This window comes from Egretta garzetta, unplaced genomic scaffold (genome assembly GCF_000687185.1).
Source record: "Egretta garzetta isolate BGI_Z169 unplaced genomic scaffold, ASM68718v1 scaffold107, whole genome shotgun sequence".
NCBI lineage: Eukaryota > Metazoa > Chordata > Aves > Pelecaniformes > Ardeidae > Egretta > Egretta garzetta.
Genome location: NW_009260399.1, coordinates 1536276 through 1556662, shown reverse-complemented (window position 1 = coordinate 1556662; position 20387 = coordinate 1536276). Strand labels below are relative to the sequence as shown.

Sequence of the window (20387 nt, the reverse complement as noted above, 5' to 3'; positions counted from 1 at the left end):
TTGGTTAAAGATGATTTCCTGTGAGGCTGGGCCTTCAGCATATAAATTTCAAAAGAAAGAAAAAAAAAAAAAGGACTGACAAGCAAGCAAGCTAGACGCAAGCTTAGACTCTCCAGGAAACCACAAAACAACCCCTCTGAGGACTGCAGAAAGTGCTATTTCTGTGCCTCTACCATCTTTTAAGGAGACAAGAGTGGAGGAGGAAGGGCTAAAGAAGAGCTGAGCATGAAACCAGAGCTGTACACACGCTGAATGAACGTAGGCACGAAGGAAAGAACAACTGGGGAATGCCAAACCCTACTGAAGTCAACGGGAATTTCATCAGCAGCTTCATGGAGCTGGGGCTGCACCCAACGATGAAAATCCTTCTAGACAGGAACAAAGACAGACACCCGCTGTTAGCATGGGAGCCATGCATGGGAATGCCCCTGTTGAGATGAGCAAGCTACACATGAACGGTGGACTGGAATTACCAAGCTGGCTAGAGCTACTGCAAGGTTAAGCCACCACAACCAGACTGTGGTTGAGGGATGCTGATATTTTAAGCAAGTCTTCTGCATAGCAGGAAAGACAAATGAGGTGTGGAAATTGTTAGTGGGATACCATTTGTACATCATGAGCAGTACTAGCCCTCACCACAAGGGTTTGGAAACCTCATGGTCAAGAGCAGAGGTTAGCCTCAACACTGCCCATGGCAGAGGTGCTCTGCATTTGCTCTGGCTCAAAAGCTGTAATTTAGAAACACATGGCTTGCAGAAATAACGCAGGTGTATGGCTTGTCTGCTTCATTTGGTTTTGACACTTAAAACTGGGCAACATTTCAAAAAGAGATCAGCTAGAAGAGGGAAAGCATTTATATCAGATTAATGGCTCTTAAATAACAACGAACTGATCTTCCCCCTCTGCCGCACCTCATGGCTGAAATTCATTTTCTAGCAGTGAAAAAACACAGAACACTGCATTCATTAGGCTGAACTCCAGCTTTACATTACACTTGCACTATTAAAAATCACAGGCACCTAACAAGCTTCAAATTATGATTGCTCTGCTAAGAACTAGAGCAGAATCAAACACTAAAAATGGAGAAATCCCAGTTGGTTGAAAGACCTTCATCTGACCAAGGCAAAACAGTGCTTGGCAGGAAATTATGAGACAGCTTTTCCCCATACTATCATTTTTCAAAACATTACGTGAGAAAAACCCACTTAAATATTAAAAACAAAATATTAAGTGAGAAAGTCTTCCATAGCAGGTGACAAATCTACCCTGTAAGAAATTAAGCCCAGAGCATTTTTCAGCATAATTAACACATTTCTTAAACATCTGTTTTGAACATTACAGTCTTTCAATCAAGTGACAGATCCTGTTTGATTGTTGTTCCAAATATATTCACATTTTGCATTTGAATCGCAGAAATCTTTTTTCCCTGAACTTGTACTTGCAACTGTATTACGGTAGCAAGGTAAAGTTTGCTTTCAAAAAAAATCTTTTGTTCCAAGTGAAACAATAAAGCTGCAGGGGGAAAAAAGGAAAAGTACCTTTTCTTCTCCTAACAGGAAAATCCTTCTTAGGAATAATGATTAGCCCACACTGGCACACAGAGATGCCACTAGCTTGATGTATGAGCAACTTCTGTATTTCACTATCGCTACAAAATTATTTAGTTCATATTTCTCCAGTTTGAACACGGAGAGGATCCCAGGGACAAGGCAGAGATGCTCCATGCTCTGACAGTGACTTACTGTATTGCTTTCAGCAAGTCACTTAACTGCAGTTCACTCTCCTGTTGACCTTATGAATACCGTGCATGTCCTCAGCGTGAATGTGAATGCAAAAAGTGCAACCTAAGTGCAAAATAATCTTATTGGAGCACTTTTTTTGGTACTTGTTTACTAGCATGAACTACAGTGAAAGGTTATTAGGGTTGCAAGTGCAAGCACACTCAAAGAAATGAGACTCTCCAAAGCATCGGTTCGGCTCCTTCATGTACATGCTATGGCTGTATACTGTATCATTACCAGGAGACTCTTGCTTTACTGAAAGCATGAGTAGACTTAGCTGGGGGCAAGACTGCTGCAGCGAAGGAGACATCGGCACGCCAGGCATTCTCTACGTGGAGGCATGCTGCAGAGAAATCAGAAATCCTAAGAAAAGTCCTTCCCTCTTTGCTGGTACTCCCTACCTTTCATCTCCTCAGACATAGGAGCTCTGTATTTGCTTCAGCTGGGGATGAGCTGAGCCGAGGCTGAAGCTCGGGTGTACTGTTCCTGCTGCAGAGAGGGCATCTGGGTTTGGGCTGCCTCTCTGTTCCTTCAGCCTTCCGCTGTGGCTCAGGCCTGCTTTCCTCAGCACAGATATGCTCTCTGGCAATGGTGTTTCCTTCTCGCCCCTGAAGAAGGGTCATAAGCCAGGACAAAGAAGCAGCAGCACGACGAGAGGCAAGGCTCTTCCCCTCTGCATCTCCTCAGAGCCAGATGTGCCAGGAGCGGAGGTGTGCAGCTGATGTGCCAGGGGCTCAGAGAGCCCAGGGCAGCTCGGAGAGTGAAGCTGGCTTGGTGGTGGAGGGGGATGAAGCTTACCTTGACAGTAAACACGCACATGAGACTGAATGGAGCCACAGCTTGCTTTGACAGACCTCAATGTTTAACATTACTTTGGACCAAATTACCCTGTTACTGCAATATGGTCACCATTAATGTACGTGATGACTTGTTAGATTATGTTTTAAGGAGCCTACAAGAGGGAAGAAGCCAGAAATTTAATAAAACAGATGAAACAGCATTAAATCGAAGAAGAGGAAGGGAAACAACAATTGTTTGTGTGTAAAGTCTCAGTGCCTGTACTGAATATGGGACAAGCAGACATGGACACAGCAGTCATTACACTGCAGATCAGAGAATGGAGTTACCCGAAACACTCCTCTTGTAATCTTTAAGAACAGAAACAAGAAAAACACATTACTGTGATTTCATCAGAACATACATGCCCTCAGATAAGTGGTGAGCTGAGGAAATTACAGTAAGATATTCTTGTACCGTCAAAGCATGTGAAAAGGTCTACTCCTTCTTGAAAAGGATTCCACTAATAACAGGCTGTTTCCATCTTCAATCTGTCTAGTGACAGGCTGCATGCAGTAAAATGACACAGCAAGGCACTCCATCCCAAGGTTTTACAGCTGCCATCAGTCCCCAGTCTACTTTATCACAATGTTTTTGCCACGACCAAGCCTTGCAAGACACTCTCCTGGCTATACTGTGCCTGCCTAAAGGAGAGCATAAAATTCAGCAAACTGGTCACAGCGGGGAACACAGCACAGCCATAGGTGTGACAAAGGAGACAATTATGGTGCTACAGAAGCACAGAGTTCAAAATACGTTACAGAACACGGAGACATCTCTTGAGTTTTAACCAGCATAAGAGAAAGCCATTTGACAGTGGACAGAATATTTTGGGGAGGGGGATGACACACAGATGGACACACGACACCACAGTGACTAATTTCTCTTTTGAAAGAGTCTCTCAAACTATGTACAGCAGACCCCTCTCAAAGAGAAAGGCCAAAGAGAAGTTATTAAGATACTACAGCCATTGAGCACATTGTAACTTCCACAGCTATGGAGAAGTGCTCAGGGGAAGTGTGCACTCAGCTCCTAGCAATCGTTCTAGGACAGTTCCTCTTCACATAGCCAGGGCAGAGTTTAGGAGCTATCATAGCCTGGGTGGAATTCACCTGAAGAACCCTGGACATGAAAAAAAAAATAACTTCTAATCATCAATAGTTGCACACATCTGAGTAGAGATGAGGATGTGGGAGGAGGGAACTGCAGCCTTCCAGCTTCTGAGAAGAGGAGGAGGAAGTACAGGACTGACACCAGCTGATTCTGCTCTCTTACACTGGAGAGGGGAAGAAAAAGTTTTCCTCCATTCTTCCCCATTGGGGACTAATTCTCAAATCCACTGTGGGACAGTCAGTGTCCACCATATGGAAAAACATTGAAGAAAGGCAAAATCTGCTTAGAGAACGCTGAACAGAAGTCACCAGAGACAGAATACCCGTGTGTGTTTGTGCAAGTGTGTTAACTAGGTGAAAGAATACATTCAACTTCTATAAGCAAAGCATCTGGGATTTAGCATATTGGCAAACTGTCTGAAACTATGTCCAAAGCATAAGAGGTGGACCAGCACCATTTTACAGGTACACAAACCTGCCCTGTGCCCATAGAAGCTGCACATGAAAGACCCAGATTAGAAACACCTGTATCTCCAACTACGTGCTCTGTCACCTGGTCCTGGAAAGGTTTTTCCAGGATGTAACAGTACCCAGGAGCAACATTCCTGACATTGCCTACATAAGTGGAGCAGCTCCTTTCCTTCACAAAAAGATGAACACTGTGATGCCAGAACCAGTTCTATGGGTAAGGAAAATTAAGGCACACATAGTAGCCAGCATCCCTAATCTTTTCCCAAGACTCTCACCCTCCCACTCTCAAGGTGTATCACAGGGGACCTCTCTGAAGCGCCTGTACACAAACAGATGCTGCAAAACATAAGTAATTGGAAGTCTGTGTGCAGACACGAAGCTCTATCACCTCAAGGATTAGAGAGGTGATGGGATAGTTTAAATGACTGCAGTGCTGCAATGGGTGGATGATGGCTCTTCAGGAACATGAAAAGAGAAAAACAGAGAGCTTGGGGCTGATCTCTACACAAAGAAAGTGACCCTGAACATGCAAGAGCTCTGCAAAGCAACAGGTGACAAACTGGTCAAAAGTTACAGGTCAGGACAAGAGAGGACCTGAGCATAATAACGTGATGGGTGTCTGCTACAGACCACCAAAATTGAGAGAAAGTGGATGAAATCAGCCGTAATCAGCTGGGAAAAGCCTTTTGATTGCAGGCCCTCTTTCTCCCTTGGGGTTTTCACCAGTGCGGTATCCGCTGGGAGGTGACAAGAAAGGGTGCAAGCAATCCAAGAGAGCAATCCTGGTGGACAACTTTTTGAAAAAACTGATAGACGAGTCAATTAGGAGAGGCACTCTGCTCAATCTCCTACATGTTAATCAAGATGAACTAGTTAAAGTCGTGAAGACTGATCACAGCCTTGGCTGCAGCAATCATAAGGTGGGGATACAAAAACCCTGAAAGAAGTGAGGTAGGTGGGTAGTAGAATAGAGATTTTTGAACTTCAGAAGAGCTGATCTAGACTTGTTGAGGGAACTGGTATGCAGGATCCCATCGGAGACTGAGGCAAAGGGACCTAGGAGAGACCGTTGATCTCCAAGAACGACACTCAAAGCAGAACAGCCAGTTCTGATGTGCAGGAAGTCAAGCAAACATGGCAGGGGGCCAGCTCTGCCCAAGGGGGAACTCCTGACTGAGCTCACACACTGAAAGGAAGTGTACAGGAGGTGGAAGTGGGGACAGGCTCTACAGGAGGAATATCGAGACAGTGCCTGAGCACATAGGAGGACAGGAAAGTAAAAGCTTGGCTGGAGTTGGAACGTGAAAGGGGTGCAGAAGGCAACAAAAAGTAATCTCACCAGCAAGGAAAATGTTGGTCCGTGGATCAAGGGCACAAAAAAATGCTGAGGTATAAAACGTCTCTGACTGAGAAGGTCTGCTCTCAGGCCTCCCTGAGGTAGTGGCAGAGTCTGTGCAAGTGAAGCATGACCCATAGTAGAGAAAGAGTGCATTAGGGGCCACTTCAGCAAACTGCACATCACGGAAGATCGAAGGAGGCTGGACTAGATGACCTGCAAAGGTCCCTTCTAACCTGAACTTGTCTTGATTATAAATTCCCAGGGATCACAGCAAATGCTTCTGCTATCTAAAGAAAAATCAAGGCAGAAGTGTCATCTCAGCCTATCATCTTAACCACAGCTGTGACAAAGCTGAAAAACTGTTTAAAACCAGAAGACATAATACAACAATGCATACTAGAAGTGGCCTTTTAAAGTTCACTAATGGTTCTTACCCATACACACTACATTGGTAGATACTGACATCCCCAGAGTTGTTTTCAGACACCAATACCTCAGGTGAGAACAAGATGGGGCCATAATGCTGCCCTCTAAAGCGTATCAGAAAAGCTGTTAGCATCATTGCTTCCCCCTGTTACCAAGGGGTTGACACCAGAGATTTGGTGGCTGAATATTTAATCCTGTAATACACATATTAAAAAGCCTTCAAGCCCTTAGAGCAAGCACGTACCGCTCCAGCAGTACAGTAAACTCATTTAACATGTGTGCTGGTTTTGGCTGGGGTAGAGTTAATTTCCTTCACAGTACCTGGTATGGGGCTGTGGTTTGGATTTGTGCTGGAAACAGGGTTGATAACCCAGGGAAGCTTTCGTTACTGCTGAGCAGGACCCAAGGCCTTTTCTGCTCCTCACCCCACCCCACCAGCCAGGAAGCTGTGGGGCACAAGACACTGGGAGGGGACACAGCTGGGACAGCTGACCCCAACTGACCCAAGGGATATCCCTATGACATTGTGCTCAGCATGTAAAGCTGCGGGAATAGGAAGGAAGGGGGGGACATTCAGAGTGCTGGCGTTTGTCTTCCCAAGTCACCGTTCCACGTGATGGAGCCCTGCTGTCCTGGGGATGGCTGAGCACCTGCCTGCCCATGGGAAGTGGTGAATGAATTCCTTGTTTTGCTTTGTTTGTGTGCGCAGCTTTTGCTTTACCCATTAAAACTGTCTTTATCTCAGCCTGTGGGTTTTCTCACTTTTACTCTTCTGATTCTCTCCCCCATCCCACCAGGGAGGAGTGAGTGAGCGGCTGGGTGGTGCTGAGTTGCCGGCGGGGGTTAAATCATGAGAGGATGGAAAAGGCTTCCATGTGAAAGATGCACTATCCTGCTGTTTGTGTTTGTTAACTTCTCCAAGAGTATTTGAGCTCCCGTTAAGTCTGGTCTGTAGGATGCAACTTCTAATGTATTAAGAAACCTTTCCCAGAGGTCACAGTATCCTGCTGCATTGTCAAGTGGCAGTATTTTGATATAATGTCAAAGCAACCATTAGAAAATGGTTGGGAAAAAAGGCCCCTGCAGGGCCACTTTCCAGAACTACATGGATCACAGTAATAACCAACTTGAAGGAGCTAGTCTGCAAATACTGACATTATTAGTTTATACTATAATACCAACTATGAGCTCTGCAAAGAGAACAAACCAGACAGATATTAGGAAAATGAGTAAAACATGAGTATATCATCAGCTCTCTCTAAAGGCCCCTTCACTGAACCATCAGCCAGACAACTTCCTTTACGTGTTCCGAATTAGTTATCTTGCAAACACAGAAAGCAGCAGTTTTAATTACGATTTTTAAATAAAGCAAGGTCAAGCAACAAAGCAAGGCTGCTGCACAAGTCAAATAGCAACTACACACTTAGTCCCAGTGCTACGGCAGAAGGGAGCTGAGTTGGAACAGCCTGTGCCTTCAGACAATGGAAGCTTTTAAAGTTCAAGCCTTTTTCAGACCCTTCTTAGAGGCTGAAACATTCTCAGCTGAATACATACACTCAGATGCTCGCTTTAATGAACTGAAAGTGTCGACTTCCCATTGGTGCGTCAGATGGACTTTTTCTCAAGCAGTGGAAACAATCATCTAGGCAGCACTTGCGTAGGGCTGCAGATACCACCGAGCTGCTAAAGTACCTTTTATAATAAAATTGAAACTATGAGGAGAGACCATTCATTCTTTACCTCTAAATCAGGAAGTCCACTCATTCAAGCAATCATCAGCTCATGTAGCAAAACACGTAATATTCACACCATCCCTGCCACTCCTCCTCCGAACATTAACTCACAAAAAGCTACCCAGAGGCTTCCTCAAGCCCACCAGGAAAATCAGCGGGGGCTTTTTGTAGATCTACCTTATGGCAGGTCTAAGGTCAACAGCTAATTGCAGCCCGGGAAAGCCCGTTGCCATTTATTATTTCCTTAATGCAACTTACACAGAGTGAGTAGGTTAAAAAGGGAAAGGCCTGAGACAGGCATGATGTAGCCAAAATGAAACAAGGCTCCTTGTCAACAAAACAACCCTGAGACAATATTAACAAACGTATCACACCACATGCCAGAGCTAACACACTGTTCCACCACAAACTAACACTTCCATTGCAATGCTCGCACCATTATTATCACATAGTGGAACAACCTGCCGCAAGGACATGATGTCTACCTCAAGACTGATGTAAACCAGGCATTTCACCATCCAATGTTCAACATTTGAAATGCATTATATGAATACAAATTGTCATTAAAAGCTTACTGCAGTACCTAGAAACAGGAGATCTGGATCCTGTTCTCATCTCATCACCCCCACCCTTCAGTTCTTCAGGAACCGAGGTAATACCTAGGTCACCAGAAGAAGCATCAAATGGTTTGAGATATCTAAAGGTACTACAAAGGTTCTAGCAGCAGCCCAAGGTACTTGGAAAACAGAGTCCTTCCTTCTCTACCACTGTCATGCGGGGGTGGGGGTGGGTGTGATGGTGTGGGGAACCATGTAAAGAGAAAGGAGCAGGAAAAGACAGCGGGGGTTTTAAACAAAGTGGAGAGGGAACATACTTAAAGAAAATGGAAAATCGGGAACGGCAATGCTGTTTCACTTGCAAATTCTGGAAAAGCATGGGATAATCCCCACTCTTCCCCCAGAACTTACTTAGAAGCCATGAGATTGCTTTTACCAATACAGACAGAAAGCTTAGAGACATGGAAAATGACGCTAAAGGCTACAAAATAAGTTAACAATAATAAACAAAATGACAACTTATTACAACCAAAAAATCAATGAACAGATTGACCCAGAGAGGTTGCACTCTCTGCCCTAAAAGGTTTCCAAGGCCAAATCCGATAAAGACCCAAGTAACTCGATCTGATCTCAAAGCTGACCCTGCTTAGAGCAGGAGGTTGAACTGGAGACTTTCCTAAGTCCCTTCCGACCTGAATTATCCTGTCCTGCGTTCCTGTTCTGCAGCCTCTCTTGGTTCAGCCTTTGACTAAAGAGGCTGTCAGACTCTTCAAGCCTGGCAATACAGACATGTGCGTGTGCAGCCTTCACAACTAAAATTCCCCTTGCAGGCTTTACAGCCTCAGGATATTCAAGCGAGGAAGTCCTTGACCCTCCTGCCCAATCAAATGGAAGCATCAGCTCTGTGATCATCTATCGCCAGGTAGTGCAGGAGCTCTGAGATAGCACCAGTGAGCTGGAGGTGGCACAGGGAGGGTGCTAGAGAGCATCTAAAAGGACACCCAGGCTATTACGTGTGTTAAACTTCACTGCCCTACCAGATTTCAGTGCTCACTAGAAACGACAATTACCGTGAAAATCGCAGTCTGTAATGGGGCTGGCATATAAGCACAGCAGGCAGGGTGGCAGGGAGGTGGCATCTTGCAACAGACATGGCCTGAGCCCATCTCCTTGAAGTGTCAAACCAGACTCAGTCACACAGAATTGAGTCAAGTTCAGAATTTGAAAGGGAAGCCAAAACTCCTGCAAAATGCCCGTTTCCTGATTATTGGTGGCCAGCCCTCCGCTGGGTGCAGACTTTCCCTGACCGCTACCTCTTGTCTCCTGAAAGCCCTGCCAGCAGGGGCAGGATGCTGCACCAGGAGTCCTCTCCAGAGCACGCTACCAGTCATCACTGGCCTGTGCTAAACATTCGTTTTCTTAATTAACACAGGGAGGAGTGCAATTAAAATTCCAGCCAAACTCATAAAATGAATCTCTGTTTCTGTCATCTGTTTTTCTCATCTGTTCCTGGCTAGCAGCACCCCTGGCTAATTGCCTTAAGCAACCTGATAGAATTTATAGCACTCTCTTTGATGCCCCATTGGTTGTCCCATTTACTTTGGCAGGAATAGCATCAAACCGCATTTGCAGCTTTATTGTTACCTGAAAATTCACCACTTTTTTTTTTTTTCCCCCTGAAGAGTGCAGCTGCTAAGTTCTGCTCAAAGAACCAATTTGTCCTTTGAGGTATGTCCACTGAGAACCACGCATGGAGTAACAGGGACAAAGAACTGGAAATTATTTAAAATTTGGATAAAATTTAAGACATTCCTGATGCTGATCCTTAAATGTGAAAAAACATCAAGTACTGGCAGTGGAAAACAGCAGGGGAAGATGACAGTGAAGCTGAAAAGGAAGCTCACTTGGCCACAAAGCACATAAACTTCTGCACTGGCCACACCACTCTCACTATGGCCAGAGCATTTCCTTTCCTGGGCGGCTTCTCCAGCAAGGGACTGCCAGGATGCCACTATAAAAGGGAGCAGAAGTATTTCAGCGACTCACCCTAGAGGAAAAGCAGGACATAACCTCCACAGTCTGAAAAGACAGGAGCCACACAAATTATTTTTGTGTTTCCAACAGGTGATATTCAGATCTACTGTATTTTGAAACCCCAGTTTCCAGTGTAACCAAGCTTCTGCCTTGATTACACAGACAAAAGGCAAACCAGATTGCACCTAAGTGAACTTACCCTGAAAAGGCACTTTAACCTTTCAGGTTAACCTGTGGGTCTCATCGCCACTAAGAAAAGTCACAGTTTTGCAATCCTGGCAAGTCCACTTTGGCTGAAACATAGCAAAACTGACAGGTTTTAATCTTCTGCACAATTATGGCAATTCTTAAGTGAACTAAAAGCGTCACACACTCCTTACAGAAATCTAGCATCCAGTATCCTTCCTTGGTGGTTAAAGGGAAGACTATTTTCTCACCTGAAGACCAAGACACTGGAAAACTTTTTTTTTTTTTTTTTAAACAAAGTGTCAAGTTTCAGAATGAATTTTCAATAAAAAGCTTTAAGAGGTAACTTTTCATTGTATTGGAACAAAACTATCCTACCAGACCAAGATGCTTGAACACACTTGGCCAAGCTCCTCGCAGGTACCTGGTCTCTTCCCTTCATAGATGATTTCAACTCCCTCTTCACTTCTCAGCGGGAAATGGCAGATTTAGCAGCTGAATTACACGAACCCATTCTGAGCCCATCATTGGAAATTAGCTCACTCCCATGCAAATAAGTACATCTGTTATGAGACAAGGATCCTCACTCAATGCAAAACTTGCTGCCGCTGATGAAAGCTCTCAGTTTCTTTCTATTAGCAAAAGTAAGGTGAACAAAATAAGTCACGTGCTTTCCTGGAATTCATTTCTAGTGGGTAGAAACCATTGCCATTCTACACAGTAGGCAATCACTGCTGGAGATTACATTTATACCATAGCTGAACTACATGAGGTCCTGTATCTTTGAGTTTCTTCAGCATTAAACATGTAAACCAGCTGGTTCACCTCCACATACATAGGATGGTGATACTGCACCAGGTAGCCAGTCCATGCAATACTGATCTCAGAATGTAATCTACACTGTTAATTAGCATTTAATGTTCCCATCACCTCACTTAATAATTGCTGCTAAACTTTGGCACGATGCCTTTCAGATGAAAATTCCCCCCATATGCCTGTTCCACGCTCCAAAGACCAAGCACCCTTCAGGGGTATAAAAGAAGTATATAATAATGACTAAGCCATCTTTCAGAAGCACAAATGTGCTACTTGGTTTTAAGGTCACTTCACAGTTCCTAACCTCACAGGGAAACGTGGTCATGTGTGATGAAAAACAGCAACCAGATTAACATGATAACCTGACATATTGAGACAAAAGACAAGTTTACTAAAGCCAGGAGCAAGAGGTGAAACCGAACCATAGAAAACTGAGCACCAAGGGTCTGGACTGCAATCTGGCCACAGCTGTGAGGTACAGGCTTCCTGATTTATGAGACTCTACCAAGAGAGATAACAACAGACCAGGAAATCCACAGCTCCTATCCATCCCAGTGACTGCCTCCTCCAGCACACGATATGCTGTTACTATGCCAGGAATGAATGAGCTAAGAAAGAAACACCAGACCCCTCCTAGTGTCCCCTCATCCAATGCCATTTAGAGCATTACTCTACTAGGAGTTTTACTTTATTCTGACCCCACTGAGCTTACTCACAACGTGGCCTGACTACAGCACGGGGCACTCCATCCATTTGCAGCCAGGCAGCTGTCCACACATGATAAGAAACACTACAGTGTGATGGTGGCATTTCAGGTGTGCATCAGATAACAGTTTAACTGAAAAAACTAAACCCCGTAGTATTAATTCCTAAGTTCTGCTGTCAAAAATCCTCAGGAGCACATCATCACTTACACAACCCAATCAATCCTCAGGGAGTTTCCAGGGAACATCAGCCACAAGGTCTGTAGAAGCAAGACGGATTGATGAGATGGTCTGCGAGGTGGTGTGAGTAAACAGATGAGGAAGAGAACATTTAATGCAAACACCACCATAAAGCAAGACGCTGGTGCTTCACAGTGCTTCTCCTCTTTTTTATACAGTGATAGTTCTTGTATAAATCCTCATGACATTAGATGGGCTTGTAATTCAGCCACAGACTCGGGCCTCTGGATGACTGGGTTCAGTTTTCAACTCCGTTTCAGACTTGCACTCTAGCTGGGGCAAAGCTGCTTCATCTCTGTGCTGATGCTTCTTCTGTACAATGGAGTGAAGTTGTAGTTGCCTCACGTCTTTCCTGCCTCATCTATTCCAGTCGTACACCAGTGTGGAACACCAGTGTCAGCTTGGAGACATCTTTACCACAGTTCAGATATTCATTAATAATCCTCCTGAGGGAAGACCAATTCTCAGTGCAGTGATGAGCTACTGAATTGCATGGGTAACATTAAACCAGAAATACTGTCAGCAGGTTAAGGCAAAAACTGCTTAAGAAATTAAGTGGATTAGATCAGAGTCCTTTATGAAAAGAAAGTAAACACATTTCCAATGAGCTGTAAGACAGAAAAGCTTGCACTAAAGATTTAAAATAATCTTTTACATGCTTTACAAATCAAGTTAGAATGCAAAACTGAATTGCTAAAGGCATTAGGATGAAGGAAAAAAACCCCTTTTTAAAAAAAGTACCTAAAATAGCTCTTTTTCCCTTCTTCATTTACCCACAGCTACCTAATTTGGGTTATCATACAAGACAATGACTGAAGTTGTGCAGAGCACACCACTTGCTCAGCACGGCCATGAAATCACACATCTTATGAAGTTTAGGCCTATAAAAATGTTACCATAATCAAACCCCAAAAATTAAAGAGGAAGTAGGATTTTAAGAAGTTATCTCTCTGCAACATTTAAGCCTTACACATTTAAAACCATGTTACCTTTAAGACCCATACCATTTTAGACTGTTACACATTAAAACAGGGCATCCATATTTACACACATAACTGAATTAACATTGCTTGTTTTTCATACTTATGTTGCATTATCTCCTGTAATCTAACACACAGAATGCATTCCAGGCTATACCCAAAAAGAATTAGGTTTTGTATTGGGGTTTTTTTTTCCTCCCAGTCATTTCAAAACACTATCACTTCCACAATTTCTCAACCAGCTGCGCTGTTTCCTCATTGGGCCACTTTTGTTTGGGTGATTCTGTGTTACAGCAACATTCAAGATTGCTTAAGTTGCCAACGGCTAAACATTGCAAAGGGTCCATTGGCATCAAAACCACATCCAGAGTATAGGTGATAATCTCCCAGTTTAAATACACACGTGTTTTTTTGGTGGGCTTTTTTTTTTTTTTTTTTTTTTTTTAAAATAAACCAAACCAAAACTGGGCAATAAGCACAACCAGCCAGCCTGGAGATTGTGATCTAAAACTGTATTTGGGTTTCAGTTGTTTTTAATAAATGCTTCTCCCACAACATCATTCCATGTCATGCTGACATATTGCTGGTAGGAGAAAAGGGAACTGGCAGCAAGTCATGCCAGACCTTGTCTGTCCCTACACCACATCATTTAAAGGATTCCAACCCAAGGACAAACATACCTTTGTATGGGTAATGACTTCAACATTTTAAGACTTTTCTTCCATGTTTAGTCTACTTGCATGCATGACACAGATCATCATGTCCTAGTTCAAGGCATTGCCAAAACCTACATCTCTGCCAATGCCTAATCCATTCAAGCCCCAACTCCTACGGCTAAGATGTTCCAAGGCATGTAGAGATGACACTCCTATTGCACAAGTGTAGATTAGTGTCCAAAAAAGCCATCTGCATGAAGACTGGCAAAAACAATCAGGCTATACTGGCTAACGCTGACAAAAGTAAGAGATTGAAAGTTCGGACCACATGAGAACATGCCAAGTCTCTCCCATAACTCAGCTGTGACCAGTTTGGATTGACCAGTTGTTAAGATGGGTACAACTGGTGGTCTTTGAATGAACTGTAATGAAGAAATATTTTGGAAGAGAGTAACAGTTCTGATGTGGCAAGACTGTTATTTCTCCCACTGCATTATCAGTACACTGACCTGCTTAATTCTTGCATTTCTACTTATCCACCTCACTATCTAGCATTACGTCCCCAGCTCAGCAGTGAATTTCAGAAACATCTGAAACGTCTCATGACTTTACATGCGCATTTACATAACTCCTTCACCAGCGCTCAGCTACCAATTACGTTTTTGTACCACTTTACAAAGCAGCAAAACACAGTACGAACTATTCGAGCGATGTACTTATGACTTTCTCTGGCAGGTTGCTCGATGAACTGCTTTGCTAGGTGTTAAACAACATGAATAAGTATGAATGAGGAGTAGCACATCACATAACAGACTTAAGTCTTTTGTTTTACAATTCTGTTCTTACCCACTCAGTTTGTCTTCACCGACATTATGCCAGCTCCTCTCAGAATCGCGCTTGAAGACCACAGGCAGCCCCAGGTTGTTGGTTTTTTTTCCCAATAAAAAAAGAACAGTCAATACACAATGTCATGTGTCTTGACTCAAAGAGCATAACCCATGCTACAGAAAGGATAGGATTTTCTGCAAGACAACGTTCAGAAAGTTTCCCCACCTGGTGAAATATGTAAAGTATGAGCAATGTAAATGACACAAAGGCTCAGAGGCAGCTGGGAAGAATGACTGACTGAAACAATTTCACTACAGACCACAAAATGGCTTGGGCAAGTGACATGCACCACAGTTACATTACTGAAAAGGTTCATTAATTCTTTAAATGGACTTTTCAGACATACACTCTCAGTCTAGGAAGGAAAGAGACATTACCTTTTAAAGCTTGTAAGACAGACTGATGGCACAGAAAGGAAGTAGAAGCCCCATGTAAGATAAATAGTAGCAAACTGCATTTTCATTACTCTTTTCAAATGGAAATGTTTGTTTACTTGTTAACTAGAAGACAAAGACTTAATCTGCAGACTGTTATAGAAAGTAAGAGTGTACACAATTAAGAAATCCAAGAGATGACCTTGCATGAAAAGATAAAGTATTGTGGCTATGTTAGATACTAGCGTATTAGGGCACTCTCTCTTCCCCTGCCACGTTCAAAACACAGTTCTAGCAATCACATCTTTCACAGTCAGCAAGACTACATAACTATGGTCCTGCTTCCAACCTTGAGAATTTACTCACTAGAGCAAAGAGCTCATACCCCGATATAATCCACATATGTAAGTGAAGAGGCTGATGTAATGTTACTTAAAACTTGTCTTTCCCTGTCTGTTAAAATGGTCCAAGAGGACCTCTCACAAACCAGCTACTTCTAATTTGCCCTCAACTTCATAGAAAACAAACCAACCAAAAAAACCTGAAAACCTCAACTTAACTGCCCTTATCAACACTAGAATCTATTTAGAGGTTAAGCAATAGATCAAAAACTTGTACAAGGTCTTGAAGACAGGGTGCATGAGACAAGGTATACATGTTCAAATATCTGACTTCGAGTGACTCGATTCCTGCTTTTTTCCCTTTTGGAAGAAGGTTTTGCTGATTATGCATTTCCAATTAATATGGAACCACTCTGCCATGATCTGATGCAGACAAGTGGTTGGCAGCAGCATGAAGTCTGTTGAAGCAACAGCAGGCGGCAATACAGTCATCTGGTCTGATGAGTTCAGCATCCCAACTTTTCCACTCCAGACCCTGGATTCAAATCTTGTGTTTCTGTCACAAGCAAAACAACATCATGCTGCTTGCATGCAAAAAAAGCCCCCAAACGTCAGCGCAAACCACTGTACTAACTGGATTTGAGTCAAGAGCCTGTTTAAAGGAAACCAGAATGGGAAAACAAGCCTAGACATCTTTCCCTCAGAAAAATCAAACTCGTATAGGCTGGCTGAGTGACGTACTTGGTGTGGAATGCATGCTGGTTTATGCAATATAAGTGACATAATCCTTTGTGAGTACATCAGTATAGATTTTTATTTATTCTTCCATTTAATACTAGGCACCACTTTTTCTTCACAGTTACATCTGCTCAGTGCCTCCTCTCTTCATAGATGGCAAGCTGGATATAAGTATTATTTGCAGAAGAAAGATTACCTTCTCATATGTTCCTTGCCAGTCAACAAATCTGAAGTTTTCAGCTTGTGGGTATTAGAGCATTGTCAAAGTGATGTTGGTTTTACTTTTCTGTTCAGCTTCCAGAAAAACTGATGAAGAAAATGGACGTTAAGAGTCGACACGCTCTTCACTTGCAGAGGTTTGGTCTTCAGGTGATTTCCAGAAAAGAACTACCCAGCAGACCCCTCTTGACACATCATATCTATACAGATCTGTGGACAACACAGAAGTACTGGAAGGAAAATTTAGTTTAAACAAACATCCAGACTACATCCAGTCCCCTCTCCTGGCAACTTTGCCTAAAGAGCTGCTAACAACACAATAAAACTACGTATTTCTGATTAAATAATACCTGATGAAACAGCAATGTTAAAGGCTATTGACCTGTGACTGAAGTGTGAAAACATGCTTCAAGACATCCTAAACCAAAACATTCAAACTACTAGAGGTTTAAAAAAAAAAAAAAAAAATCACTGAGAAAAACATATCGGAGAAAATACAATCAAGATATAACTTTCCCCTTTTGTTTCATGTCTTCCACAGAGAGAAACTGGACACTGCCCACTTTAAAATCCCATTTGTACCTATAATCTTTATAGGCAAACAAGTAAAAATCCAAGAGTACAGTTACAGGAAAACATAGGTTTACCTGGCATGTTTTTCAACAGCTTCTGTAGCTCCAGAGTGCACCAATAGGTAGTTTCTTCCACATCTCTAAGCACTGAGCTGGGAGAGGCCCAACTGTACAGCTAAAAGCAGCAGCAAAGCTGAAACTAAACACACAGACCCGTGAAGAATAGAAATGAGGCCCAAAGGTTTGGTATTTTGTTCAGTGGGGAAAACAGAAGATAAGAGAAAAACATCCTCCTTTAAATGACAGTTCACTAACATCAGCTGCCTGTAGCGGCAGTACAAGATACAACATTTTTATGATTATTTAACATTTTCAGTTAATGACAAATGGGATAACAGAGGACAGACAAATTGTTGGCATTGAATGCATTTAAAATTTGGAAAACTGGAATTTTTTTGAAAAAGTTCTTTTTGATGGACAGGAAGAGGAAGGGAGATATTCCAAACCAACCCTTCTGTGACTTCACTTCAGAGAATTCCCCTACCAAAAGTTTCAGTCTTCAGATTTCCTGGAGATTGAAATACAGAGGAAGAGCCAAAGACAACAAAGATACTACACACCTAATCTTGCTCACATGTATCTTACAACACAGCAAGCAGAGGTTTTTTAAGAATAGTTCTAAATAGCTTCATAGTTCATTTGTACTGGGAGACGTTTGAAATCGTGAGTGTTAGTGTAAACATTTACCCCAATAAACATTAAGCATTAATTTCTCCATCATGATACAACAGGATCCACACACAGTAAGTTGAGCTAACCTTCCACTGAAACAGAAAGCAACTTGCAAAGCCTTTCTGAGCAGCAACAAGCACACCAAACGCCTACGTACTCAACAGTTACTATATGCTTTAATTTTTAACACATCAATCTTCTTCTCAGACTATGGCAAGATCTGTGTTGCCAGCACGCTGAACCTCAGCTACATAGTTTTAAGTATCAATGATGCCACAGCAAAAAAGTGTGCTGAAGACTTTTGAACTCTTGGTCACATTACCTCAGAAAGCAGCAATACTGAATGCCAAGCAGAGATGAGACATCCCCAAGTAAGAGCTCTCTTAGAGCATCCAGTATCAACACTGTTCAAGATACAAAAAAAATCGTGCAATTATGCCCTCTTCCATTGAGAAAATGCCTGAAAAAAAAAAAAGTATCACACCCTCAGATTCAGCAGCACTGATATCAGCAGACAGGCCTAAAATAGATATGCCACCAATCACCTCCAGAGCTCAGGTATTCATCTTTCAGACAGGTTAAGATGAGTAAGAAATAGGAGAACAAGTTACACTACAGTTATCAAAGTAGCCCCCTCTCAAAGGTGGAATTTTTCTCTCTTCCAACTCTCACGAAAGCTCCGATTTACTCAGTCATGATGGAGGTCTCCTCTACTCGAAGTTACCTTTGAACACATTTTATCTGGATTGAATGCATCTGAGCTACACAAATACTAGTGCAGAACATTTGTGCTTCCAACAGGAGGTTATAGCGTTGCACCTAAACAGACTTCAAATTTAGGCATTAAGAAACTTGCTCATAATTCAGCAAAGCCTCAATAAAACCATTCAGTGAATGGAGTAACAGTAACTAAGTCATTTCCCCAAGGCCACAAAAGTGGTAGAATTGAAGCCAATACTTTCAAATCCCCTGGCTCCTTGCCGTTAAGTTCTCATCAAGGTGTAACAACAGCAGATCCATGCAGACTCATTCTTCATGCTTTCTGTGTAGTGCATGGAATCATGTCAGTTGTATTGATACACCAGGATGGAGCATCAGGCAAGTATCTTTGAAGGATATTACAAACACATCCATATATTCCTGAAACGCAGAAGGACAACTTCTGTTCTCTTAGCCCAGGACTTCAAAATAAAGAGAAGCATGTCATACATGTATCACTTTGAACAGCTTTGTTAGTAGAGAATAAAGCTGGCTTTCTTCCCCATTTACTAGTGAAAACAAACACTATGAGTTTTCTAGCACCATTAAAAAACTCAGTACTTTCCAAGTGTTCCTACTCTAGAGAAGCTGGGATCTTCACCAATATTTGACAATGTGACATCAACTAGTTTTTCCACCCCATGCCTCAATTTGTTGAGATCACTGATACAGAAATTACTAGTGATGACATAGACTGCCACCTTGTGTTACGGTTTAGAACTGAAAAAGCCTGAAAAAGTTGAATTTCACACAAACACCCAGCTTCAGCTGTTTTAACAACATTTTTTTTTTCCCACAGCCACTGTCCCACATGAGCAGCCTCTCCACTTTTACAAAACTAAGATCTAAAACTCAGGCTGCCACAGATGTAAGCCTCCGTGATCTCAAGAAACAAAGTTCATTCTTCTCCGCTAAGTGATGCCAGGTACTTTCAACAGTACATCGTTTTGCAGAGACAGTTGGTGCAAAGTGGCATAGATATTACCTTTTATGTTTGAGATGTTATTCCTCCAGCACAAGAAAATAAATACATGTGTTACAACATTGCATTGAAAAAAAGTGAGGCTAAGCTATTAATCCCTTCCTCAAACTGAATTTTAAGAAAAATAATAGAAATTGTCCCCTTTATGTCCCTGGACTATATGTTGAGAAGAGGTATTGTGTCATTCTCTCCTCTACAAGAGGAGACTGAGGGTTCATTTACCTACAATGGCTGGGTACAAGCTGAGCAACGATATTCTGTACCAGCCACACACACTGGGGTAGGAGCTCCAGGACCAACAAGAGGGATGTGAAGTTGCAGATATCTCAGCGCTCTGTAGCCAGCCCAGTCTTCCTGCTACAGCTGAGCCTCACATGGGACATGAAAGCCATCATCCATTAAACCTTCTCAAGTCCAAAGCTGAGTGCAATTACACTGTATCTTGCAAAGCAGTCCTTAGCCCAGTGGGTGTTAACAAGTAAAAGAAAGAAAAATGAGGAATGGTTCTGGAAAAGGACGTTAGTGGACTTTGAGGCTATATTGTCCTTTTAAAATACATGCTGAGTGGAAGCCCTATTTTCTTTCAGAAAAATAAAAAAAAAGGAAGAGTGCCTTATAATTTGGGTAAGTATGGTAATCTAGAGGTAAAAATAAAGCCTCTGTTGTCTCTATTCTGAATAAATAGCAGAGTATCAGAAGAACTTCTACAAGCACAGTATCTTTACACAGATCAAACCCCAAAATTACCAGCTTTCTTCCATGCTGGGCAATACTATGCAACCGGTAAAACACTACTATATTGTTAACTATTTACACAACAGTAGCATTGAGCCTACCTACTTAATTTCTGCATTGACATTAAGTTGGAAGTTCTTGTATTACCTTGTTTCTCACAAGTCTGTTGAAATGG

The 20387-nt window shown here is 42.5% G+C and overlaps 1 long non-coding RNA gene across 2 annotated transcripts in view; it reads right to left on the bottom strand.

Annotated features, from left to right (window-relative positions):
- The window catches only part of LOC118452744, a 28561-nt gene extending 8180 nt beyond the window's left edge, over positions 1-20381 (bottom strand). The window contains exons 1-3 of one of the 2 annotated variants that reach the window (XR_004842567.1): positions 17080-20381; positions 16410-16642; positions 10868-12719 (exon numbers count right to left, since the gene is read on the bottom strand). This is a non-coding gene — a long non-coding RNA (uncharacterized LOC118452744). Of the gene's footprint in view, positions 1-10867; positions 12720-16409; positions 16643-17079 lie in introns of those variants that run through there. The other variant, XR_004842566.1, reaches the window with a different exon arrangement.
- Between the last annotated feature and the right edge of the window lie 6 nt (positions 20382-20387).